The sequence below is a fragment of the Choloepus didactylus genome, chromosome 5 (assembly GCF_015220235.1).
Source record: "Choloepus didactylus isolate mChoDid1 chromosome 5, mChoDid1.pri, whole genome shotgun sequence".
NCBI lineage: Eukaryota > Metazoa > Chordata > Mammalia > Pilosa > Megalonychidae > Choloepus > Choloepus didactylus.
In genome coordinates, this window is record NC_051311.1 from 54,211,923 (window position 1) to 54,239,688 (window position 27,766).

The window sequence follows — 27,766 nt, forward strand, 5'->3', positions numbered from 1 at the left end:
CACCGTGCTAAGCATGCAGAAGTGACAAGATGGGATATTCTATATGAAGGGCACAGCATATGCCATGCACTCTAAGCAGAAGCCTTAACACAGAAAAGAGCTTGCCATGCTCAAGAAACTGAAAGGCAAACAACTTGGGCTAAAACCTGATTAAGGAAAAGTGCAGCAGCTGAAGATGAGACTAGAGAGGTGGGAAGTTCTAGATCATGCAGTACCTTGGGGTCCATGGCAAGCAGTGTGATGGGGGGTAGGGAGGATTACTAGTAAATACCACTTATTTTTAATAGCAAATATTACTTCAGCCATGTGATCAAAGTTAACATCATCAGTGATATGCAAAGTTGATAGCACATACACTTAATCTTCCATGGCCTTCCTCCCAAAGCCCCCAAACCCCAGCCTGACCATGAGAAAAATAACAGACAAACTGAAATTGAGGGACATTCTACAAAATAACTGACCAGTATGCCTCAAAGCTGTGAAAGTCATCCAAATAAGGAAAGTGTGAGAAACTGTTACAGTCTAGAGGAGCCTAAGGAGACATGATGATTAAATGTAATATGGCATCTCAGATGGGATCCTTGAACAGAAAAAGGGCATTAGCCAAAACCTAAGGAAACCAGAATAATGTATAGATGTTAATTAATCATAATTATCAATATCTGTTCCTTAGTTGTATCCAGTGTGTCAACCTATTGAAAGTACTTAATAAGAAGGATACATGGGAGCTCTTTGTACTAACTTTGCAACTTTTCTGTAACTAAAATTATGCAAAAAGAAACATTTATTTAAAAAGAAATGAGTCTGGTGATGTCATCAACATGATGATGTAAGACATCCCCTGGAAAAGTTTACCCTCATAATCAACTAATAAAAGGCCAAATTCCACTTGTTTGGAACTGTGGAGTTTGAGAGACACTGGAGAAGGAATCCACAAATGTGGAATCAAAGAAAAAGAAAAATAATCACCAAAATAATTTAGGGGATTTTCATCTCAGAACCACCAGTCTTGTTACATCCTTCCCCACTCTTCCCCACACAACTTCGGTGTCACACAGAGGCACCATGTCCTGGGTGGGTCTCACTGACTTCAGATGCAGACCATAGTGACACACAGCAGCAATTAGAACCCCATGCATATCCAGGCACAGGGAACTAAGTTAGCAGAGACCCAGGGTTAACTCAAGAAGCTGAGCAGTGTCACATACAAAACTGTCCTCTGAAGGGGTGTTATAGAATAAGAAAGATTGCAACAGAACTGTTGGCAAGAGGTGTGCACACAAAAACCACTCTTTTTGCTAGACCACCTAATGGCAAAACAGACCTTTCTAGGTAGACCTCATCTGGCTCCTTGGGGTGGGATACCTTAACAGGAAATACACCAAAAGCAGAAAATCCTCAAAGGAAAAAAAGGAGGGAGAGAGAGAGGACTGAACTGCTATAAGACAGGACAGGTCCAGGAATTGAAAAAAATTAAGAAAAAGGGAGCACAGAGAGAGAGATAATTTAAACAAATCATAGGAGCTAGGAGAAAATTTTGCCAAAAGCAAACAGAACAGATAAAGACTCCAAGAAGAAGAACAGAAGAAGAAAGCTTTCTCCTGGAGGTGCACAAAAAGATGCACAATTGCACAAAAATACAATCTTAAAAATTGCACCACATATCCAGGGCAAGAATCAGGTGAAGAAGAGCTGAGCAGGCTACTCTAAAGGTTCAGAATAAGTTGGATCAAGCACCAACGAAGAGCCCTAATACAAAGCCAATCAACAATGAAACCCTAAGCAAGAAGGAGAAACTGACCTTCAGAATTAACACAACAAAATAATGAGATGCCCAGACATCAGCAAAAAATCACAAGCCATTCTAAGAAACAGGAAGATATGCCCAGTCAAGGGAACAAATTAAAATTTCGGAGGAGATACACAATTTGGAACAACTAATCCAAGTTCAAACAAATATCCTACATGAACTGAAGGAGACGAAGAAAAATATAGATACAGAGCTGAAACACATTAAGAAGAAAATGTGTGAGAATAAGGAAGAATTTGAAAGTTTATAAAGAAACATAATAGAAATTAAGGGGATGAAAGTTACAATAATAGAGATTAAAAATTCACTTAGAGGCACACAACAGCAGATTTGAACAGGGAAAAGAAAGAATCAGTGAACTAGAAGACTGGACAATGGAAATCAAATAATGAGAAGAAATAGAAGAAATTGAGCAGTGTCTCAGGGAATTGAGTGACAGAATGAAGCATACAAGCATCATGGGTGTCCCAGAAAGAAAAGAAAAGGGAAAGAAGCAGCGAGAAAATTTGAGGAAATGATAGCCAAAAAATTCCCAAACTTTATGAAAGACATAAATATACATATCCGGAAGTAAATCATATGCCAAACAGAATAAACCCTAATAGACCTACTCTGAGACACATACTAATCAGAATTCTGAAAGCAGCCAGAGAAAAGCAATTTGACACATACAAGGGATCTTCTATAGGACCAAGTTCTGATTTTTTATGAAAGGCATGTGGTGTGATATATTTAAGGTACTGAAACAGAAAAACTGCCAGTCTAAAGTTCCTTATCTGGCAAAACCATCCTTCAAAACTGAGTAACAGTTTAAAATATTCATGGATCGAACAGAAACTGAGAGCTCATCCACAAAAAATGACAACAACAACAACAACAACAACAACAAAAAACTACTCTATAATTGTTACTAAAGAGAGCTCTGCAGGTTGAAAGGAAAAAACAGGGGGGAGTGGCTTGTAGCAGAGTGAAGAAATGAAGATCTTCAGTAAAAGTAACTAAAAGGGTAAATATAAAACCCAGTAGTACTGTATACTCAATATACAACTCTATTTTTTAATTCTTATAAGAGACAGTATACAATTAAACAAGAAAAAATCATATTTCCTGATAATGGACATGCAAAATATAAATAGGTAATGTGTAACAAAAACAACATAAAAAGGGGAAACTGAGGGATATTGAAGCAGAGAATGTGTATGCTATTGAAGCTAAGTTGGTATTTTTTCAAATTAGTAGTTTATAGAGATAGGTTGTATAATCCCAGGGTAATCACAAAGTATTTTAAAAATATTCAGAAACAGAATTGATAAAGGGATCACTCAGAAATCATAAAAGATCAACTATACAGAAAAGGAGCTCACAATAAAGGAAAAGAGAGTAAAAAATTAAAAAAAAATTAAAAAAAAGGATATGGCATATGAAAACCAAAGGACAAAATGACTGAATTAAGTACTGCCTTTACATTAATAACATTGAATGTAATGGATTTAACTCGCCAATCAAAAGACAGACTGGCAGAATGAATAAAAAAGCATGATCCAAATTTATGTTTTTTACAAGAAAATCACCTTAGACCCAAAGACACAAACAAGTTGAAAGTGAAAGGATGGAAAAAGATATTCCATGCAAATAGTAAACAAAATGAGCTGTTGTACTTATACTAGTATTGGACAACAGAGATTTTAAGTCAAAAGCTATTACAAGAGACAAAGAAGGACACTATATGTTAATAAAATGGTCAATCACCAAGAAGAAATAACAATCATAAATACTGATGTACCTAACCAGGTGCCCTAAAATACATGAGGCAAAACTGAAGGGAGAAATAAACACATCTACAAAAATAATTGGAGACTTCAAGACACCACTTTCATCAATAGATAGAACACTTTGACAGAAGAACAATAAGGAAACAGAGAAGTTGAATAATATGGTAAATGAACAAGACATAACAGCAGGATATACAGTCTTCTCAAGTGTACATGGATTGTTCTCCAGGACAGACTACATGTTGGGTCATAAAACAAGTAACAATAAATTGAAGAAGACTGAAATTATACGAAGCATCTTCTCTGACCATAACAAAATGAAGCTGGAAATCGATGATAGGCAGAGAACAGGAAAATCCACAAATATATGGAAATTAAATAATGCACTCTTAATCAATAGGTCGAAGAAGAAATCACAAGAGACATCAGTAAATATCTGGAGAGGAATGAAAACAAAAACACAACATATCAAAATTTATGGGATGCAGCGAAGGCAGTGCTGAGATGAAAATTTATAGCCCTAAATGCTTACATTAAAAAAGAAATCAAACAACTAACCACACACCTAGAGGAATTAGAAAAAACAGCAAACTAAACCCAAAACAAAGTGAAGGAAAGAAATAATGATTGTGGTGGAAATAAATGAAACAGAAAATAAAAAAACAATAGAGAAAATTAACAAAACCAAAAGTTTGTTCTTTGAAAAGATCAATGAAATTGACAAATCCTTATCTGGAATGACAAAGAAAAAAAGAGAGAACATGCAAATGAAATCAGAAATGGGGAAGGACTTTACTACTGACCCACAGAAGTAAAAAGGATCATAAGAGGATATAAGAACAACTACATGCCAACAAATGAGACAACCTAGATGAAATTCCTAGAAATACGAACAACTTTCACTGACTCTAGAAAAAATAGAAGATCGCAACAGACCAATTACAATTAAAGAGATCAAATCAGCTATCAAAAACTTCCCAATAAAGAAAAGCCCAGGACCAGATGGCTTCACAGGTGAATGCTCCAAACACTGAAGAAGAATTATTTCCAATCCTGTTCAGAATCTTCTAAAAAACTGAAAAGGAGGGAACACTATCTAACTCATTCTATGAAGCCAGCATCACCCTAATATCAAAGCCAGATGAAGATACTAAGAGTAATCAGGTACAGACCAATTTCTCTTATTAACATAGATGCAAAAATCCGCCCCCCAAAAGACTAGCAAGTTGAACTAACAGCACATGAAAAGAATTACACATCATGATTAAGTGGGTTTTAGCCCAGGTATGCAAGGGAGGTTCAACATAAGAAAAACAATTAATGTATTGCACCATATTAACAAAATGAATGGATGAAAAAAACACGATTGTCTCAATTGTCACAGACAAGGCATTTGATAATATCCAGCAATTTTCTTGATAAAACCACTTCAAAATATAGGAAACTTCCTCAGCATGATAAAGGGCATATATGAAAAACCCTCAGCTAGCATCATACTCAATGGTGAAAGACTGAAAACTTTTCCTCTAGGACCTGCAACAAGACAAGGATGCCCACTGTCACCATTGTTATTCAACATTGCATGGAATCTCCAGCCAGAGTTGTTAGGAAGGAAAAAGAAATAAAAGGTATCCAAATTGGAAGAGAAGAAGTAAAACTTTCACTATTTGCAGATGCCATGATCCTATATACAGAAAGTCCCAAAAATCTACAGCAAAACTACTAGAGCTAATAAATAAATTCAGCAAATTGGTGGGGTACAAGATCAATACACAAAAATCAGTAGTTTATCTACACACCAGTAATGAGCAATCTGAGGAGGAAATCAAGGACAAACATTGTATGATCTCACTGATATGAAATAATTAGAATAAGCAAACTCATAGAGTCAGAATCTAGAATATCAGTTAGCAGGGGTTGGATTGGGAGTAGGGAATAGAGATTTAATGCATAAATTGTACAGAATTTCTGTTTGGGTTGTTTGTAAAGTTTTGGAAATGGTTGCTGGTGATGGTAGCACAACACCATGGGTGTAATTAATGGCAATGAATTATATATGTGAATATAGTTAAAACGGGAAATTTTAGGTCTCATATATATGTTACTAGAATAAAAATTAAAAGGTAAAACATAGGACTGTACAACACAGGGAATTCAACTGTAAATGATGGACTGTATAGTTAATAGTACAACTATAAAAATGTTCTTTCATCAATTGTAACAAATGTTTCACACTAATGCATAGTGATAATAATGGGGTGGGGCATATGGGAATGCTGCATTTTCTGCTTTTCCATAAACTTACAATTTCTCTAATTAAAAAGATAAGATAAAATAAAAAAGAAATGAGTTCTAGGTTTCTGGACTTAGCAAATTAGTAGATAGGGGTACCATTTCCTGAGATGAGAAAGACAAGGAGACAAAGTCCAGGTGAATGCAGGAGGAAGGGGTTACAAAGTTTCATTTGAATGCATTTTTTTTTTTTTTTTTTTTTTTTTTGCTTTGCAATAGCTTAAGTTAGAGATGGTGAAACATCCAAACATGTCAAGCAGGCAGAAATGGAAGAGAACTCATCTTGTGAGACTATGGTTATGTCATTCAACATTTCTGAGTCTTTTTCCTTATCTATAAAATGGAGATAATATCCTACAGGTTTTTGAGAAGACTGAATAAAAATATATATATAATAATTTAATATTAAGATGTACTCAATAAAAGGCAGCTCTAATTAGATTCAACAGTGTCTTTTCACAGAGCCATCTGTCAAAGTCCCCTTCATTCGGCAGATGCTGCGCCCTCTTCAGGCCAGAAGCCTCCATGACGTGGTTCTACTACTCACTGGAGAAGAACGCAGAACCCCAGGCTTGTGGTTATTGAGATGAAGAAAGTCCTCTGGGACTTCACCCTAGAACTCCCCTGGTAAACAGATTGTTTCTGTTCATGATCTTTCTGCTTCTGAGTTACAAGTTCTCTCTACTGCAGAACACAGCAATTTTCTTTTGAGTACGTATATCTTTTTGGGATTCTGCAGAGAAAAAGTACTGAATTTGAATCGTAGCCACTGGTCACAGAATACTTTTTGTTCAGATACTTTTTGTTACTCAGAATATATGGTCAAAGTCCTCAGTTATTCTTAGCTGTGCACACAAAGAAGTACATTGCCTTTTATTAGAGGCAGTGACATAAAAGAGTATTGATGTGATATCACTGCTCTGATTCCATGTGCCCATTCCTTTCCTTAGGTTACATTTCAGTTACCTCCTTACCAATGCATCTCAGCAGGATACAGACATTTCCAGAAATTACATTTAAGTGCAAGCTAGAAATTTCTTAACTTTCACCAAGGTTAGCAATATATTATTTCAGCTTTGAAGAGATTTCCTTGATAATTTGGCAATTATCTTAACCTATGACACCAGGTCAGAAGAATAGAGTTACAAGGAAATTAATTTTAAGATTCATGCTGAATTTTGATGGAAAATAATTATGAACAGCTGATTGTAGCAGGGTATGCTAGAGGAGGGAGAAGTGTTTTTTCACACTGGTTAATCCTGGACATCTGAGAAGGCAGTCAAAGTCTGATGTATGTGCTTCATGCTTAGGAAATATCCCTGGGAAAATAGGAAGTAAGTTTAACAAGCAAAAAATATAATTTTAAAGTACCTTAAATGTACAGAAAATAGAATCCTTGGAACAGTTTTATATAGCTTAACCAATCAAATAAATGCAGTTGTAGGTTTTATCTGAATCTAAATTATTGTAAATCATAGTAGTGGTTTCAGTACACTTAATTTGTACAGCCTTTTAAGTGTTTATAAAATGCTTCCAAATTCATTTCTTCCGACCCTTGAATAATCTTGTGAAGTAGGGAGAATGGGTATTGGTAATATCCATTATAGAAATGAATCTGCAGGACTGAGTGCTGTCTTGAGAATCAACATTTATGGAAAGAGATGTACTTGAGTTAGAAAAATTTATTTGTGTCCTGCATCTGTCGTAATATTGAAGTAGAAATAGGTAAAACTCTTAAGTACTTATATTCTTCACCTGGAAATCAGAGTAATATTATGTACCTTGCAGGATTGTGAAGGAAGCAACAAATGCAAAAGTAACTGACAGCAGCAAATGCTAGACAGGTATGAGTACTCTCTTCCTTCGTCCAAGGAGAACTAAGCATGCCTCAAATCAAGTCACTTCTATGTAAGAAGGAATGAGTCTCTACTCCCCACCCCTGTCCTGCAGTCAAATCTACTTGCAAAGGGACCAGCGTTCAGTGGTGACTGAGCATACAACCTCACTTTGTTAGCCCTTCTCTTCAGAAAGCACTTACCTACCAATATTGAATTTTGTCCAATATCCAAGAGTAATAATTCTGACAGAAATTGGTACAGTTACAGATTAGGTTATGATTTTTAAAAGTTCTTTTTGGAATAGGTGATTATGTTTAATTAGAATAATTGCAGAGCAGCATTCCTTTGGGCTCCCAAGTCACTTTATTAATAAGAAATAAACTATTCCTATGATTTTCCCATTGAGGAAATAAAACAGATTGTAGTCCCATGTTAAATTAAGGGAAACTGTAAGACATGGGGCGCATTGAGAAATAAACTGCAGGAAATGCTAATCCCTGATTTCTCAAATTTCATTCCATGACAGAAGAGGATTTTCCCTGAAGAATGAGGACTTATGATTGGTGTGACTTGAAAAATTATTCCTGCTCATAAATGTAACTCCTTTCTGAAAACGTGCTGAAATACTTCTCTGTGAATTCCCATAGCTTTCCACACCAAGACAGAGATGGGCAGAGATATGTACGCTTAACTGGCATTACCGGGAAGAGGGTAAATAGGGCCCTATTCATCTGAAGACAGTAAGTACCTTTCTTTGGTTCATATTAAGAGATCATGGACTAAGCTAACCCTTGATGCTCTGGCTCTTTCTGGGGAATGGCAACACCTAGGTAAAATTCTCCTCTTCAAATAAAGCAGGGCAAAGGAACATATTAAGCAGAGCAAGCAAGGAAGAAAAAGACAATGGGGATTGTTAATCTTATTTTGACCCTGAGGAAAAGGAGGTCTCTCCTCAGGGTCTCTGGGGGAACATGAAATCATATGACCAATAAGTAGCTTTCCCCTTGTTCTGCCTCCTGTAAGATTCTAGGAGCTGGGTGGTCTCAGTGAATCCAAGGTGGTGATCAAAGCAGCTCCTGAGACAAAGAACTCTCCCTTTCCAAGTCTGTTTCTTCTGTTGTAAAATGAGACCACAGTCAGATCATAAGATATTTTCAAATAAAATGAAAAAAATGAAATAAAATTCCTAAATGCTCCAGAAAGGGAAACTGCTGAACTTCAAGCAGCCTCAACATCTCCTTTTTATCCCCCACAGGGACACTCAGTTTCCTCAGGAGGGCGACAGAATAATTCCAGCGGGGCAGGGTCCCAGTGGTTTTGAATTCTACAATGTGTTCCCTGCTCTTTGAGGGTGAGTTGATGCAAGAGAAAAGTTTGGATTCATCTTATCGTTTTTAATTTGCTTCTCTGTAACCCATCAAGGGATTTATCCCATATGAGTTTTTAGTTGACGTTTGTTGTACACTTGAGGGCATTTTTGCAAAGTGAACTTTTCAGAGAAGAAGGATGAACACCACAATGGGATAGGAGTTGGGCAATCTGAATTCTCATCCAAATTGGGTCACCTTGGACAAGTCACCTGAGGTCACTAATTCTGAATTTCCTCAATTTATAATTACCATCCTTTTGGGGTTCTGAGAAAATGAAGTTAAGTGAGGGGTACGATAATTTGTTGTAAAGTTTTTTTTAAGAAGATATTATTTCTTTTTAGTCCATCATGAAATAACCCACAAGTAAGACTTTTCAAGAGAATGGGAATCAAGCATAAAGATGAAGTGGTGGACATGTGTTCTGAAATCCAAGCCAAGACATCTGATCCACTAGGTACCTTTATGGGATGGAATACAGAATTTATCATTGAGGACTACCATATAAAATCCAGTTTTTCTTAATCCATACCACATGATTCGGGGGCATTTTCTTCCACCCACCTTGTCTTGGTTACACAAGAAATTATACTTTAAAGTACACTGCAAGCATCTGTGCAGACATCTTATAAAGTGGAAGTTAGAAAATTTTTTCTGGGCCATATAGTAAGTAAATATTGTAGAATTTGAAGACCACATTTGGTTTCTGTTGCACATTTTTTTTACAAACCTTCAACAATGCAAAAAAAGATTCTTAGCAAGAAAGCCATAAAAAAGAAACAAGCAAAAACAAACGAACAAGCAAAAAAACAGGCTAAAGGCCGCATTTGACCCAACCCCTATTCTAAAACAATGCAATGAAAAGCTTTGGGAACTCTAAGCAACATGCAAATATAAGGGTTGTTAGACCCAATCCACACTATTCTTTTTCTGATCTCCCATTGTTTACTTTACATACTTTGATAATTTTTCTTCTGTCATGAAGTCCATTGTTTGAAAACTTGTAGTAAAGTGAAGTTATTCTCTTCATATCTCATATACACTCATATAGAATTATGTTTTATATAACTTTATATCTTCAAAATACCTTGTATAAAATAAGTACTCAATTATAACATCAACAAATAAAAAAATGCATTACCTTGCATTATAACCTAATCTTTTACCTATGAGTCAAATTCAACTTGGTTCAAAACTAAACCTTTTCACCTATCTGCTTGATCTTGAGTAAATTACTTGACTTCTTTGAACCTATTTTCCTCTTATGTACAGTGGAGTTTATAATCTCCCAAACCAATGAGTTGTGAAGACTGAATGAGATGATGCCCATGTAAAAGTCTATCCTCATATCTGGCCCAATTCAATAAAAAATAGTTTATTTCTCCTTTAAGTTAGATACTTCTCAATTTACTTATTTCATATAGGTCTACAACACTAGATCTATAAGAAATGATTTTCATTTTATTTAATTGAACTATGTTAAGTTATCTAGCTGTGCTTACTCAAACAACCAGTGGTGGCATGAGAAGCTAGAGAGTTCTGTTCCCCCACAGAATCTTTGAACCAATAGCAAAAACTGGCAAAGCCCTCTTCCTCAGAACTCTGGAAAACAGTTAAAGGATTGCAGAAGTGGGGTAAGTGGCAAAACAAGAAAAAGGCAACTTAAAAATGGTAGAAGCAGCTCATGGTACCCTTGCTGGCCCCTGTCCCATCTCCTCCTTCATGCAGTGTAGAGCCAACCTGCAGTCTCAGTGTGTGTCCTGGTCCTGTTGTGGGACAATAGAGACAAATAACCAGGAAAAAAGTATGTAAGTCCATCAAACATCTTGCTCTTTGGGGTATTTTGGGGGCCACCTGATTATGTTGGTATCTCCTAATTGGTTGCCTTGATGTAACTCCCAGAGCTAAACTTGGTTTTGACTGTTTTGAGAATGGGGGATATTTCTTTTCTCTCTCCATATGCAAGCCCTTTGGGATGCATACTAGATGCTTAATGCCAAGCCAAGATAAAACATTTGCAAAATTTATTAAACTGTTCATTGCATCACCCCAGAGATCTTAGTGTCTTAGAAATAGCAAGTAAGTTCAGATCCATCAAGAAAAGAAATTTTTTTAAGAATATGATAAATTTTATGCTTTCTTCAATGTCTTTGATGACTTCCTTTAGTAAGAATAGACCTACTGTCCTACCCAAAACCAGACCTATTGAGGTTATGAATGGGAGGAAGTCATGGAAGAGTGGAGAACAATTGCTCTGTGTTTTAAAGGGTCCATTCTCTCTTAAAATACACACCAAAATGTTGGAAGGTATCAGAAGCTAGATATTGCTACTTGACCAATATAATTCTTCCTTTCTGCTGTGGGCCCATCCAGTAGCTTTTCTACTGCATGCTTAGGTAAAAATTGGCTGAAATAGTATGGTGCAGGGCATAACATTTTTTTAAAAATAAAATTTTCCCTTTGATGACAGATTTTGCTCGTGACAGCCAACAGGATAAGTCTAGTTTCCTTGGAATGGCATATTGATTTATTATGGTCTGGCCCAATCTATTTCTTCAACTTTTCTTCCCATTTTCCCATGCCCACACTAGACTGTAGCCACAGTGAAAAAAACTGCAGGGCCCCAAATGCTACAATTCTTATGCTTTGGCACATATTGTTTCCTTTTCTAGAATGTCCTTTCTCCTCAATCCAGTAAAACCCTATTCATCCTTTAATGATCTATGAAACCAAGTTTCAACTGGATTAGTCCCAACTTCTCTTCTATGATTTTAGAGTTCCTAACGCATCTATTATAGCACTTGTCATATTGTGTATTATTGCTTTTTCTTAACCTTATCTCCCTGGCCAGACTGTGAGGGCCAGGACTGTGATTAATCATCTTTGTTCCCTAGATGCCTAGCAGAGAACCCAGCTGTATCTAATTTTGCAAGCAATAAATATTGAACAAATAAATGAATAACCAAATATTTCTATTGTAACAATAGCTATCCCTTAAAAGCACTTGCATGTGCTGTCTATAAAATAACCCACCAACTACTACAGGGAGAAATTTTAAGATGCAGAATAATACTGAAGTTAGTGATGGATTTTGTCAGTTTTAAAAATGGATCATGTCCTCTTTATAGTATATAAAGATGACCTCCCTGAGATTTGAGTTATTTTTCCAGGAGGGAGTGGAGGTGAATGAAATGAGTTGATTAGACCTCCTCATCTTGTGAGCAAGCTGTGCTCTAGCTCTCTTTAGAATCCATAGGTATGCCACAGGCTGAGAATGTGGATAAACTCTGGGGTCCTGTTTATTTATCCACATGTTCCAGCATTACAGAAGAACACTCTTCCAAAGAAGGGTTGCCAACCCTATCTAAATCCTTTTGGTGGTGGAAGGGGTTGGGGATGGCTGTCTATGGAAACGAATAATACCTTTTCTAAAAAGGTAGCAGATCAGCCTTCAGCCTCATCAAAGCCAGTTTCTCTGAAAACAAAATCTCATCTGTGTTCTGATGAATTCCTGGTACCAACTAATGGCATTGATCTTTGCAAAGCTGGGGACACTCACATAGGATAAGCACAACAACAAACAAACAAACAAAAAAAACGGATTTCCAGCAATTGTTTTGAAATGTTTCAGGTTTAATTTGAGGTTTTCACTTACTGTGGGATTCTCTTCCAGTGGGGCTAGATAAGCAGCTTTATTTTCTGGCAAAACATCCTTTTAGATTTTGCTACTGAGTAACCCCTAAAGAGAATACAGTATTTACACACAAGGCTTCTGGAATGTTCTCCTATACTTCCCTGTCCTCTCACAGTTCCAGACGCCTCTTAAAATAGCTTTGCAAGTGCCTTCCCAACATTCCCCAGGAGCACATCACATTCTCAGTGTAAGTGACAGTGGTCTGTGAGAGCATTCTATCACCTCATTGCAATTTTCCCCAGACCATGAAATGCCCCTTGTCCCCAACACCAATTCTTCTCAACTCATCACCAATTGCCAATTGCTCCTTCTCTGCACTTTCCCCTGATATAAAACAAAGCAAAAGAAGACAAAAATTGGTATTTCATTTTGAAAACATTAGTGGCAAAGCTGATTTCATTTGTGGTTATCAGGATGAATTAATCTGCTATTTGGAGGAAAAGTACATTGACAGAATTAGGAGAGATGACATCAAAAGACAGCTTTCCAATTTGTCTCTAAAGACACTGTATGAACAATTTTTGCCAATTTGGCAATAGAAGTGACAACAGAGTTTCCTAATGACCTCATGAAAATGAGAAGCAGAAGTGAATTTTGATGTTTTATAAATGACTTCACCCATCATATATTTTTTCCACTTTTTCAAAGTTGTCATACATCTTCAGGGAATAAATATGCTGTATAATTTGTTTTCAATTATTCTTGATTATGCCAAGTTAAAAAGTTGAGTTTATTTATTTTTTACACGTGGTTTACATTATCTTTTCTCTCACACAAAAGGCCATTGGTAGACAATCTGGGGTTTGTATGAAGCCTTCATAGTCACCTGGTACTCAGGCTGAATTGATTTCTTTTTATACGTATCAACATTAGTTTTAAAAAATGTTGGCCCAAATAGATGCTGCAGGGACTAATGAAAGCCCTAATTATTTGCACGTAATATGTTAGCACAAGTGAATGAACGAGGTCTCCAAAACCTTTGGAGAGTAGGAAAGTCAATATTCTCAAGATTACAGTAGCTCATTGAACTAGGATTGATCGTTGATAGGTACCCACCAGAATGACATAATGGTCTACACTTGTTTTGATTGGTTGGCACCGTGTCATACTTATCATTAAGGTTTTGACAATCATTCATATTTGAACCTCAGCCTTTCTAATGTAAAATCTCACCTAAATCATGAGACTTCTTTGTAAAGCTGCAGGGAAACAGGAAGGGGGGGGGGAGGAAAAAGAATTGAAGTTCCAAACAAACGAGTAAGAATATCAAGGGGGTTTTATAGTCTCAGATGCTTCTTTCAAGAAACTAAACTTCAAGATTAAAAATAATTACATGGAACATTGCATAAAGGGTAGTTAGGGTGGGGCAATGAAATTGACAATGGATTAGGTGTAAGGATGTTGAGACCTAAATCATGGCTCTGTCACCTTAGATCAGTATCACCCAGGGGACAACCCACTCTTGTTTCTTGGTCCCAGTCTTCTTACCTGTAAAACAAAGGTGTCAGACTAGAAAATATTAAACACTATAGCAAACCCTTTCAAGTTGAAGGAATGACAGACAAATGGACAATTATAAAGTAGTCTCCAAAGTGCATATTCTTAACCATTACTGCATAATTTCTGGTGGTGTCATATACCCTATTCTGCACCTGAGCCTCAGGACAATGAAGATGCCTAAACCTTCTCTGTCTAAACTCCCTAGGAATTGCTGAAAGCCAGTGGAAGATTCCCCCTACCAGGGAGCACAGCTCTACCACAGGTGCCATGGCTGCAGAAGTGGTTTTGTGAAGGAACGCTAAGCCCTGAGAAGGAGAGGGGGTGAAATGGGGCATTTGAGTGTTGTGTACCTCTCCTTCTTCTATCAATATTCATGTGTGATGATAGAGAGGGGAGCAGATAAGTTGGGGCACAAGCACAGTGTCATGCACAAAATAAGTGTTTAGCAAATATTTGTTGAAAGAATAAACAAGAATTAATGAATGAAGACTCCAATTGTACAAATAAGGCCAAGGCTATGGAAGACCACGTTATCCAGAATGTTACTTAGTTTCATAACATAAACTGTTCTCCATCTTGTAGATGAAGTCCAGCAAAAAAAGTCAATAGTACAAACTGTCCCTAGTATAGGGGGAAAAATACATTCCCTTTAAATCACACATGATCTGTTGTAGCTTAAATTTGTTTCAACATTGTTGTTTATGAAAAGAAGCAAGTCAGATCCCTTTAAAAAGTTCATGTGCTAGATATAAATTAGATTCAGCTTAAGTAAATCAATACTATCATATGCCTACAAGGGCAACCCAAAGAAAAGTTTACTCATGCTTAGATGAAAAGTTGTTTCAAAAGTGGGAAAATTTATCAGAAGGGAAGATTTTTTTGCCTAAAAAGAGAATGGCTTTGAGCTATTTCAGAAAAAATGACGAATTGCTATTATGAAACCAATAGAAGAACCAGTCTGGAGTGGTAGTAAACTTGGGACTATTAGCAGAGTAGTGGCATAAAATCATTATTATAGCAATATTAATGATCTCTGCTTTGTGCTAAGAATAGAGATTCAGCTTTAAAAAGAAAACAAAAAAAAAAAAAAAAGAGAGAGAGATCCACAAATCACAGGATTTCATTGTGTAAAGGAGTTGAATATATGGTATAAGTGTATGTTAGAGGGTGGGCACAAGTGAAGGTCAAGTAAGAAAAGTGGGTAACATTAGTTTCCCATTGCAAAGGCCATGTCTAAATAACTGAAATGACTAGATCAACATGTTCAATGATGTCAATCTTCCTAAAGTCAGAGAGTAGAGAAAATACACAACCCAGAGAAATACTAAACAAGTCTTAGGACTTCTGTCACTTATCAAATAGAATAAAAATATTTTGTATTAATATATGACAAATCAAAATTTAAGGTCTTTCATTTAGGGCTCAGTAGAAGCATCTTGGGTAGGTCTTCAGCTTTTTCACTTGGCTTGCTCATGACCATGACTGCTGAGGCTTGGAAGGGAAATGTAAAAGTAACAGCTCTGGGCTGTCCTTTTTCCTATCTTCATGTATTTACAGGCTCAAGGAAGCAGAAGAATTGCCAAAACTGAGTAAACAAACCATTTAAATTCCTCAATAGAGAAGTGAGAGAACTTTGTTGTCTGAATTACAAAAAACACATCTTGTGAAAAATATAATGGAGGGAAAATAAAGATAGTTAAATAAAACCAGAAGATGTTCTTTTCTCACTAAGTGTTGAAATGGGGGTAAGGGTGAAGTAAAGGAAGAAGAAAAAAGAGATAGAATTAATATATTCAGGATGTGAATTCTGGTGAGTATTATTGGAAGGTTCCAAAGTTTAAGAACAAGGACATGTAAGATTAAAGAAAATAAATAATATATAAATAATATAATATTTATGGTGAAAAAAAAAAGTCTCCAATGCATAGCTAAAATGTATCTTCAAGGAGCAAGGGAAAAATGTTTACTGATTTAATGAAAATGCAAAAGGATAAACTAGTGTAACAGGAAAAGGTATCTTTCAATGATTATACAGAGTAATAAAAAAAAGGAGTTTGAATTTTAGATGACTGAAATATTGATATCACATTTCGTTTTCAATATATGTATTGGAAGAATAGAGTAAGAAAACATGAGAGTTTGGGAGAAATAATGATTTTTAAAATATAGTCCAATGTTCGCTGCAAAGTGAAATGAATGTCACACTATCTTAATTAAAAGATGCAAACAAGGTTAACCTTTAGAAACTCTGAACAATATTTGGTGCAGATAGCCAGTGATTTCAATGGTCTATATTTCCATACCTTAGGGAAATCAGGTAGCAGATTTAGAGTTACCATCAATTATTTTTGAAAATGCATCTCACACTAGAAGTTGCCAAAATATAGGAAGAGAAGCAATATCTATTAAAGAAGAGAGCAGGGCTGCCAATTACAGCCAACATTCTAGAGTCAATGTCTACTGAAATAATGGGACTCAACCAGAGTTAGAATATAACAAACTTTATGCACTGAAAAGCTGAGAGACTCAGGAGTAATTAAGTAGCTGAGGACTGAGAAATGGAAAAAAGATTGGAGAGGAATGAACCAGGGGAAATTGCATTGTGATAAAGAAGCTAAAATAAGCTAGTGAACATCAAAGAGGAGACATTTGACAACCTGTCTTTCTTCCATGAAAATGACCCCTGGGACTCAATCCAAATACTTCAATAATAGAAACATGCCATTTTATTTTGTGTTTGAATGTGGAAACTTGCTGGAAAATAAATATGACCTCCTTTATATATTGCTCCTAGAAAATAAAAATAATTTGAACTTTCTGTAAATTCTTACAGAGATAGAAACTAAGGAGTCTCTTTATAAATGATGGAACTTTAAAGAAGAATCCTTAGGATGTGAATTTCCTGAGAAATGCATTATGTAACTAACAAACTACAAGGGAGGGGAGCAATTTTCACTTTAATTAATTAGGGCCCTGTTGTAGCTCCCCTGTGAAAGATAATCCTTGATTGAAAGTGTCAGTATGTAAAAATATTGACTGATATTGAAATGTGAGAGTGTGAAATATCAATTAATTATAAAAAAAATTAGCTAGTATTATCATTTTCCAGTAGACATTAATGATTCTCAGGAGATTTAAGGCATAAAAACAAATGATTAGAGTTGACCATGGACATCTAAACAAGAACAGAATTAATCCACCAATGGTTCATCCCTCAGAATAATTAGCTCCATTGGCCTTTGGTTTCTGCATCTGCAATGCAGAAGCTAATGTTAAGTAATAGTCATTGTTTTGCAGAAGAAGGGAATAGATATAACAGTATGAAATAGTAGGAGATCCAATAATAGTTTACCAACACTTAGTGTGTTCCTAGTCAACAGAAATGTTCCAACATATATACATTTTATAAATATCCATAGTATCATATTTTATTTATCCTATTTAGAAATTCCATACATGGAAGATTGGTGAGACTCTGTCCCCCTCTGTGACAAAAAAGAGCCCCCAGAGGAATAAAAAGGAGCAAGCAGGTCCGTCTCAAATGTGAAACCTGTAAATTAGACTAAGCCAGGAGGTTAGTGGTCAAGACAAAGATTCTAAATCTCACCTGACACCACTAATTCCTCTATCATAAACTGTGTTTTCCTGACTCTACTTTCTGAGCCCTGATTTAAAGTGTGACCTGTAACTATTTCCTTTTTTGCTTTCCTCTCTCTTTTTCCTTGGCTTTATTTGGTATTAGATATCAAATAATTTAATGGGATAGTCTCTTAAAGAAGCTTTTTATGATACAGTAAACAAAACAAAATAAAAACCCATCTTTGACATTAGTAGTGGGACTGACATTCAAAGTAACTTAATCAATCTTAGACCTAGAACAAGTTATTTAATATCAGTGGGTCTCAGTTTCTAGACTTATAAAGAGAGAATAGAGTTGTCGTGAGGTTGAGAAATAATACATGTAAAGAATTGGCACAGTTCCTAAAAGTTAGTAGGCAATCAAGAAAGAGTAGCATTTGCTTCATTGTTTTTGTCATCATTATTATTTTCACACAAGAGGATCTCATCCAATGCTCTGAAATTACCCCTAACAGGAAAAGTCAGGGAAAATATCTAGTCATTCTCATTATAAAATTAAAGCATATTTGCAACTCCTTGTTCCCTTTCAATGATAGCCAGTCGCCAGAGACAACAGAAAGTAAACCTACATCATCCTCTCCTCTGCTTGCCTTAGTACTCAGTACTCCGTACTCCCAGCACACAGAAAAGGCTTCCATGTGAGAACACAGCTGCCCACTTCACTGATAAAATATGATAGGAAAGTAATTTTGAGGATAAAGTGAGAAAACAGTGGGTAGATCTGGGAATCATGGCTTGACCCTAGGGCAGCTCTTTATCTGCTCCTAAAATGAAAACAAATGCCCTAATACTCTCCAGAGAACACAATTAAGTAGAGTTTTCATATCATTTCCTATTCTCTTACTGGTTACGGGAGACACCTCTTCCTTCTGTAAACGGTGCTTAAGGACACACGGAGTATTAGAACATCTTCATCACGTTCAACAACATGAAATTGTGTATAAAATTTATTTTATTCCCTCTACCACTCAAAGTACCCATGCTCAGCTCTTATTAAAAGTGGCAAAAAATTAGCCTCAGGAAACTCTTTAGCTTCCCATCTTACCCCTTCTAAAGAGCTCCTTAGTAATTAATTAAATGATCAAGAAATAATAGACACCTCTCCCTATCATGCTATGCCTTGTTTATTCACTTGGCATGAGTCAGGAGGTAAGGAAAAGCTCCTTTGCTTCATTAACATGCGAAGAATCATCTTGATGATCGAGAGTGAACAATAACATCAGGAAAAATCATTACAACTTTCCTATTCCTAGAGAAGGCATAGTATCAGTCTCTTATTTGGGATTATCACAGTGCACTAACATTTTGCAAAAGTGAAACATATCCCCATTAACAGTTAAGCCAAATTCTCTTACTTGCACTAACTACTCCACTGGGGTTGGGAGAAGGGAGGAGGTAGTGTCAGGTGCCTGAAAGACTAGATTAGAAATGGAAGCCTAGGCACAATTCCAGGTAGAGGAGAACACAGAAGGAGTTTTGGGATCATGAATATGTACATGCTCTGTGAAGATGTCAGGGAGAATGAGAATAATTATGGAGGGGGAAAATAAAACAAGATAGAAAAGAAATCAAACACTTAATTCTGAAATGTCTGGAACTCGTTTAACTCTAACGGCTTGGAGGTGTGCAGATGGGATTGGGTCCATTTAAATAAACAGATATTCAGTCATATCTCCTCCTGAATTGTTGATCACCTACAGTAGAATTTGCCTAGGAAATCAAAAAGTCTGTGGCCACAATGAAGCGCACAGTCTGGGCATGGATGACCTTGAAAAAAGATGGAAAACTCAAATGATGATACAGTCAGCAACATTTTTGTTGAGCAGCCTGTCTTCTATCCTTTTCTCTTCAATGCTTTTTAGGTGCCAGTTCTCCAATCTGGAATTGTTTAAAATGTGGTCTTGTGATCATCTGCATCAGTGTCCACCTGAAGTGCTTGTTAAAAATGTAGATTTCTGGGTCTGACTCTAAACCTGATAAATCCAAATTTTTGCAAGAGACATACAGTATTTCAGGTACTTAACTTCAGAATTAATCTCTTTTAAAGGATTTCTTAGAAGACAGTAGTGATTTAAATAACTCAGAATCTCATCATTCAAAGCACTATAGCTGATGACTGTGAGCACTGCTAAAAATGTGTGTCTATATGTTGAATGTGATCTACATTCAAGGGAATACAGAATCCTCAGCCTCCGAAAAGAGAGCATCCTGCTTTTCTGAGCTGAATAAATACAGATAACTGCCCTATTATCACCCTTTTTTTTGTCATTTTTACTAATAGTAAAAAATACAGCTCTTCAGTTTTGTAGCTTTTGTTGTGCATTAACAACAAAATGTGAGCTTCAACTTGCATTTAAATGAGTGTTTAGACAATGGAGATGTTTAGAACTTGTCTGATACAATAAAATAGGTGGTGGGCTAAGCATATTTAAAGAGTTATATATTATTTATGCAGGAAATTGGGAAAAAAAGAGAAAGTTAGCCATTAAAATAATTTCTCTGCATTTCTAACACATTTAAATTTATACTGCTGCAATTCATGAAAACAAGGCTTCTATTCTCACCTCAAAACTCATCAACTTCCCTAATAAGTCCCAACTGTTGGTCTGCTACCAAGATCATATTCAATTATCCATGTTGCCTAGCATTTTTATTACAGGTTAACCCTTTTGTAAATAGTTCAGTTTAATATCCGGCAAAATAATTCAGCCAACCCAGCACAGCTCTTTGAAAACAAAATCCATGTCTTCACCTTCCATAACACTTTTGCTGTGAATATTAATTAACAAAAAAAATCTCATTATTATTATATTGGTTATGCAGATCGAAAAACATATACTGAGCACCCAATATGTGCCAGGCAACATGCTAGAAACAGGGAAGAAAATATTATGGGAATTAAACGAAATATAGATGTAAAATGTTTAGCAAAATGTCTGCCACATCATAGCTCTTCTTAGCTGTTTTTATTATTTGGGGATGGCTAGAACATAGTGTGTTGGTAATAACGACAATAAATGAGATGAAAGAAGAAGAGGAGGAGAAAGAGCAAGCAGAGAAGAAGGAGAAGGTGAAAAGGAGTGGGAGGAGAAGAAGAAGGAAAAAAAATATATATTAACCAATATTATTTAGCATTTACTCTGCACCAGTCATTGCACTAAGCTATTCATATGTATTATCTCCTCTTGTAGGATGGGAATGAAGGATTGGCTGCTAGATACATGGCTGACAAAACGGACTTAGACGACTTACTAAGGATATCATGTGGGTTTGAGTTGGGGTTTATCTGAGACAGTTGAGAAACACTGAAGAATTTTTAACAGGCGAATGACACGTTCAGATTTGCATTTTAGAAAGGTCACTCTGGCATTGTAAGGGATAGATTGTACTACAGAAAAACTGGAGAGTGGAGACCAGTTAGGGACATATGGCTCTGGCAATAGTTCATGAGAGAGGCGCTAAAAGTCTGAAAAAGATGTGTGGTTGGAGAAGGAAGGCATGGATGCTAGATAAGTCTCAAAGATAGAACTGATTTGACTTGGTGTCTGATTAGATGAATAGGAATGGTGGCAGGGGGGTAGAATTTGGAGAGAGGAAGGAAGAAAACATGCTGTAACAAATCAATCTCACTACTAATGTGTTACATACTTTGTGAGTAATAATAATATACAGATTGATATTATTCACATTATCATCATATAGAGTAATACTTCCAAGATTCTCACCTAGCAAAAAAAATATATATGACCAGCAAGAAAAATGTCCCATTCTAAAGAGAAAGGACTTCCATTTTGATGTGTCTTAAAGACCTAAACATATGGAATACTCTATTAGCTTTTCCTCCCAGAGATATCTCAATGGCAACTCTTTCCCTCTCATAGAAATATTTTCACAACAAAGCTAAACATACAAGAGTGTAAATCTCCCCCCTTGTCTTCTTTCTAGAGTTTTACATTGCAAAAATAGCACTTAAGCCAATAACAAATTGCCTTTATTAATCTCTTTGCTTAAAAATAGATTAACAGTCTTTCTTACTTATGTCCATTTCAAACTGAATTGATATTGAAATTCCCTCTTAGCTGTAAAAAATGATGTTCTTGTCCTACCCAAAACAATGCGCTTTCTCTAATTGAACACCAGAGGGCATCATTTAGTGAAAGCCTGGATTAGGGAGCAAGAGGGAGGGAGGGAGAGAGGGAAAGAGAGAGAGAGAGATAGAGATAGAGATAGAGATAGAGATAGAGATAGAGATAGATAGATAGAGATAGACAGATAGAGATAGATAGATAGATAGATAGATAGATATAGATAGATTCCATTCCTAATGAAAGAAGCAGAATTTTTAGGGTGTCTCGTTATCTACCATGAGGCATTACCATGGTAACAGTACCAGTTAAGGCGATTGTATATTTAGGTCATAGTATAAAAGAAGTTTGAACATGTGGGGGAAAAAAAAAAGAAAGACAAGAATATATAAAGAATTGGAAGCAGGCAAACCAACTGGAATCTACTTCACCTTTTGCTAATATCAGTTTCAAAAAGTCACATTAAGCCTTTTAAAGCAAAGGTAGATAATAAGTTCTAGTCAAAATTAAAAATTGCCATTGAAATTCAGAACTTTAAGGGCAACAATCTCTATTCAACATGACAAAATAAAAAGGAGCCAAACTAGAAGTTGGTGTGTGTGTGTTCTTATGCAAGTTCTTAGTTAGCTGTGTGACCTTGGGAAAGTCCCTTCATCCACTTCAACACCTATTATGAGTTAAACTGGACCATAACAAAATTCTCTTCCATCCGTTTGCATAAGACAAAAGAAAATCCATTTAGTGATGTCTCAGTATAGCTTATAGGTAGAAATGATACCTGCCAAAATGTTACCACAGTTTGGTGTCCCTGTTTTCCTCTGCCAGAGGCAATCATGAATTAAACAGAACAAGTGTGTGGTGCCAACTAAGAATCTACTCAATATTAAATTTTCCTTGCTTAGGGTTTAGGGGATCCAACAAGGACATGCAGAGTTGAATTTAACACATGGGGAGAATATCATTGAACCCTGAATACTACAGTTTTTCTTTCTCCAAACACATGGAAAAGAAATCCTACAACTTACAGAGATTTAATCTGCATAGCACAAGAGCAAAGGCTCTAGAGTCTAATAGGATTTTACCTGAATCTAGAAGCTGCTACTTCATAGCTGTGTGACCTGGGGCCATTTCCTGACTCCCCTGAATGCTGGTTTCTTCATCTGTAACTTTGGGGAAATGACATCTACTTCATAGCGTCATTGCAATAATAAAATGAGAAAATCGATTCATTTTTTTCACTCATTCAACAAGTATTTAATGAGCGCGCAGGAATTGCCAGGCACTATCTTAATCGATGGGGTTAAAGCACTAATAAAACAAATAATATAAAGCACGTAAAGTGCTTAGGACGGTGCCAGGGACTTAGAAAGCACTCTACAAAAATGCTTTTTTCACCAAATGTTGACCTGCTTCCCTCACCCCACACACACGTGGCCCAGCTGAGCTTTGAGGAAGGTAATCGGCACACTTGCCCTAGGGCCCCTTTGTGAAAGCAGCCTCAAGACTTGCTCCCCAAATCAAAGGTAGACAAATGGGGATCGGTGATAGAGAATGAAAGCTGCTTGTTAACAGCCACAAAGAAGATTTTAACAGGGCATGAATAGAGGAGTCCACCAAGGAAAAGGACACAGACAAGTGACATCATAAAATGCCAAATCAACTCAAACATAAGTTCAAATGAAAACATCCTTAAAAGTAACTGTGTGACAAAATGTTTGTTTCTTGATTCTATTGAGAAAAAGGAAGAAGATTAAGATAAGATTAAAAATGGAGTTCAGTGGTTAAGACAATTGCTGACAGGCATTCTCTCTCACACACACACCAAAGAAAGACTGACATCAGTGATGGAGGTCCAGCCCAACACGTGAGATGGCTATTGATGGCATACCCAGGTTCTTGTCCTTGTTGATGTTTTTTTCATTCCCTCTTTCTCTTTTACTCTGTTTTTCCCACTTCGTCCACTTTTGCACATGTTGTAACTTTGTTCACTGCAATGGGTCAGAGGGATAACCAGCCAGCCTATCTTCCTCCATTGAAGGCAGAGCCAGGCCTTCCCTGCAGGCCTAGAGGCTGGAAATTCTCCTTGCTGGGGCCTTCTGAAGCTGCCCCTCCTTCCTGTTTCTTTGCCCTGGGAGCTGACTGCCCTGGAATTGGAAAATTGCAGCTAAACATAAATCTCAGCTGCTTGACTTTGGGGGTGGTCTGGACAAAGAAGGAGATGGGGCCACATTTAGAACAGTATGTTTGTGCGAAGATAGCAGTCTCTCTGTCTTCCCCTTCCCCCAAATTCTGAGGCTGCATGTGGGGACTCAATCCAAAGGGACTTGTACCTATTTTCGATAGCTCTGAAGTCAGTGGAGTGCTGCAAACATGTTTTTTGGGTTCTCTTGTACTTGAACTAGGAAAGGAATATTGAAACTATGCTCATGCCACCACCGACCCCCCATCCCCATGCCAGACATCCTCAGGCACACTTACATAAACAAATACGTCTCTGTCTCTCTCTTTTGTGGGAAGAGAGAGCCCCCTCCTCCTCACATATTTTGGGTCCCAGGACCTTTCCCCACTCTTACCATCTCATTCACAGATGACTAAACTATATTTTTCACATCATTTTAGGGTCAAGTTTTATTTATTTTTAAGTTCTAATTGGCATAATCGTTTAGCCCAGGAAAGCAGACAGAGTCAATGGGGACTTGTTTAGCTACAGTTTTGCCACAACTGGAACAAGTTATTAATAATAGTAATAACAATAAAAATTCATCTGCATTAACTTAGAACTTCTCGAGTCCTTGGCTCCAAATCCTTAACACTGTGACATTTTTGGCACAAGTTTTCCTTCCATTTGACAAGAGTCTCAAAGTCCACTTATCAAAGCATATAAATATATATATATATTTTTTTATCAATATAATTTATTCACAGATGCTGAATGCCAGTAAAATACGATGCGCAGCCTTTGCCACGGGATCCCAGGTTCATTAGCTGAGAGTTTACAAAGAGCCTCACTTTCACAGTCCTACTAATCCCAGACATCAGAATTTGCCCCAAATGGGGTGCAGGGCGGCCCACCCCAGGGCCTGGCTACCCAGACTTCCCCGGCTGGGTCATGTCTGGCGGGGACGCGCGGGGGGCGGGGGCGGGGGTGGAGGTCTGCTGCGCCACCGAGGGTTTTCCCCAGAGCCTCCCCACCATCCCCAATCAAAATTTAGTTTTTTCCCCAGGTCTTTCTGGTCGCCCCAGGGTTTTTCTCCAGAGTCGGGACTAGGCGCCCTCTTCTGCTCTGCTCCCTGCGGGGCCCAGAGGCCACGGACCCAAGGCTCCGAGGGCTGTGGAGCCCGGGAATATTGCATAGCGTGCGGATGCGTGTTGTGTTGCTGGCTGCGTGTACTAGGGGGACGGAGAAATCACTCGGCTGCCACGTACCCACTGCCACCCAGCGCTAAGAAAAAAGAGCAAGGAAAGCAAAACAAGAAAAGGAAAGAAGGGAAAATGTGAAGGATTCCGGAGCTTGAGGGATGGGAGGCGCCGCGCTCCTGCTGTGCTGGCCGCGCCTGGGGGCAGACTTGGAGCCCTTGGTGGCCGCAGCACAGCTATGCCTTGGCTGTGAAGTGACATAGGGACACGGGGTTGGGGGCGTCTTGGGTGACACAGAGTAAAGCTCTGTTTGTTTTAAGCATTTACCTCCATTTCTCTGCCCTCCTCCCGCGTTTGGGAACTGAAGGACTATCCCCGCCGATACTTCCATACATGCGAGAGCCTTGATCTCACTGCCAGGGACTGGCGGGCTCAGGGACCCTCTCTTGGATGATTTTGTGGCTCAGCGCAGTCTCGAGGAGGCAAGAGGCTAGAGAAAGGGATGGGAGTGTAGAAGTGGGACGGAGACAACGGATGTGTGCCTCTTCTCTATCAATAATTCGAGGGGAATTTTCACCACCTGAGAGCTCTTGTAAGTAATCCTTCTCCTGCCTCGTGGGGGGCGCACCAGGGCGCTGGGCAGAAGGCACAGGTGGATTTCTGCGCCAGACTCGGATTCCGCAAGCTACAAGGTAGCTATGATCGCCCAGATCCGCAGGTGGAAGGCAGAGAAGAGCGAGGGTGCAGAGGCCCCCTATCTACGGCACCGAGCCCCGCCGAAGTGGCCCGAGGCTCACCGTGGGGTGGGTGGTAAAGCCCAGGCACAGTTCGAGACCTCGCGAGCTCGGGGCTGAAACCCTGTCCGAAAGCCGGAGCTTAGAGACGACCTCGTGCGTTGGGCCGAAATGGGATTTGATAACAGAAGACTTCCCCCTCACTTGTCCTGGGACCCTTTCCCCAATCTTATTACCCCTTTTCCTTAACAGTGGTCTAAGGGCCGCAGTGCCAAGCGTCCCTCCAGCAACCCAGAGCGGGCGCCCAAGGGGCTTCTCCAAAGGCGGAGTGGGGGTCAGCGCGGAGCTGGAGGGAGCCCGGCCTCGACCCCAAACGCACGGAAGACGTGAACAGCAGACTCCAGGCAGGAGTGTGAAAGGTGGGAGAGGGCGAAGCTTTCCTTGTCTTTTCCATGACGGCATCTCGGGGAGGGGTGGGGATAGGATGGTGTCGGGTGAAGGTGGAGTAGATGGCCAGCTGGAAGAGGGAGCAATGCCTGTACAAGAGCAGCTACCAGGCAGCCTCCGCCACTTGCGGCCGGACTCAGTGACCCGCGGCACCGCGTCCCCGCCCTGCCAGTGCCTCATTTGCCCCTTCCTTCCCGACCCGCCATCACTGCCCCCAGCCCACCAAGCTCCAGGAGCCAAAGTTTCCGTTTAAGCAACTGCACCTGAAGAAAACCAACACTCAATTCCCCCAACCTCCGACCCCTCCGCGTCGCGGTCCGGAGGATTGGGAGCGACCCTGCGGCTGCGAGGGCTCCTGGCGCGGGCGAGAAGAGAACTGGGTAGCGGGGTGCTCTTACCTGCCGCAGCTTTAGCTCCACTTGCCTCCGCTGGCTGCGATTTCTTTGGGAAGGGCTGCCAGGGGCAGGGAGCACTTCACTGGTTCGGAGCCCACCGGCCGGGCGCGAATGGCTCACCGTTCAGAGTCAGAAGCCAACCGCGGTCTCGCCTTCTCCCTTGATCTTGCAAGAGAAAAAGAAAAGATTAGTTAGTGCCGCGACACTCGGAGGGGTGGGGCAGGGGGAGGCGGGGAGGAAACGGACCCAAGGGCTCAAGCGAGCAGCTGCGGGTTTCGGGCGCGCGCCAGCAAGTAGCGCTACCCACACCGGTCCCAGCCACTTGGCGAGTCTGCAACCGGTTCGCGGTTGAACGACTGGGGTTAAATTTGACGCTGCCCCGGCTCTCCGCACCAAACCACCAAAGGAGATGCCAACCGGACTTTCAAACCTGGCTTTCACGAAGAAGATGAGTCTGGAGAGCAAAACAGAACCGAGACCTGCATGGACCGGAGAGCTGGACAGGATTCATTTCTTCACCAAAGTGCTTGGGGAAAGTAGTGATTAGTGCGGGAGGCAACACCTACTCTGGGCGCCCCTGGCTATTTCCTAGTTGGGTGTGCGATTTCAAGGCTCTGGCCAACCCGCAGCATGCGTGTGTGTGTGTGCGTGTGTGTGTGTGTGTGTGTGTGTGTGTGTGTGTGTGACCGCGCGCGCGCTCTCTGGAGCCGGGTCTCCGCGCCCAAGCGCCCTTGGTGTGGCAGGAGAGCCTGTGGTTGTTCATGCGTGAGTGTCCGATTAGCTGCAATGGGGCGGACAATTTTTGGGGAGAACATTTACAATTTTCTTTCAATATG

General features: G+C 38.8%; 1 protein-coding gene across 3 annotated transcripts in view; it reads right to left on the minus strand.

Annotated features, from left to right (window-relative positions):
- CHRM2 (cholinergic receptor muscarinic 2) overlaps nucleotides 1-27,442 on the minus strand; it is a 155,059-nt gene extending 127,617 nt beyond the window's left edge. Inside the window, exons 1-3 of one of the 3 annotated variants that reach the window (XR_005217123.1) lie at nucleotides 27,361-27,442; nucleotides 26,934-27,095; nucleotides 14,050-14,261 (exon numbers count right to left, since the gene is read on the minus strand). The gene's annotated coding sequence lies outside the window, so the exon portion shown is untranslated. Of the gene's footprint in view, nucleotides 1-14,049; nucleotides 14,262-25,687; nucleotides 25,845-26,933; nucleotides 27,096-27,360 lie in introns of those variants that run through there. The other 2 variants (XR_005217124.1, XM_037837430.1) reach the window with 2 other exon arrangements.
- Nucleotides 27,443-27,766: the final 324 nt, after the last annotated feature.